Source organism: Penaeus monodon, chromosome 32 (genome assembly GCF_015228065.2).
Source record: "Penaeus monodon isolate SGIC_2016 chromosome 32, NSTDA_Pmon_1, whole genome shotgun sequence".
In the NCBI taxonomy this organism is placed as follows: Eukaryota; Metazoa; Arthropoda; class Malacostraca; order Decapoda; family Penaeidae; genus Penaeus; species Penaeus monodon.
Window position 1 is genome coordinate 9,106,699 of NC_051417.1, and position 553 is coordinate 9,107,251.

Sequence of the window (553 nt, forward strand, 5' to 3'; positions counted from 1 at the left end):
GACGCATCACGTAAGGAAACCCTCTATGATAACACCTCCCGACACCCACCACAACAAAACTCATATGGTCCCCTCCTCCCCTGTAGTTCCCTCCACCTAACCCTAACCAGTGTATAACCCCCCCCTCTAGAAATTCCCTCCACTAAGATCATGATCATCCCTATGATATGATCATCCTAACTATCTCTTGAATTTTCCCCTCACACCCCCGTAAAAGAATGTCCATTGCCGCCACTTCATAAAATCATGAATATAAACAATAACTTTCCCATTCCGCATAACTACTACTTCATCGCCGGAACCACTTTCCAAAAACCGTACAACAGACACATATAAATACAAACAAGATAAGACATGGATAACTAAAATTAATATGATGAAAACCGCTGCAATATTTTCAAGCTCACAGATTTATGCAGATCACTTAGGATGACTATTGTATTTAATAAGAAATTCTCCTGTTTTAAACGATACAGCTATAGAAGACACCTGGGTAAAAGTACTAATCAATATGGCCCTTTTCCTTGAATATCTTTGGGGAAATAAAAAAAAA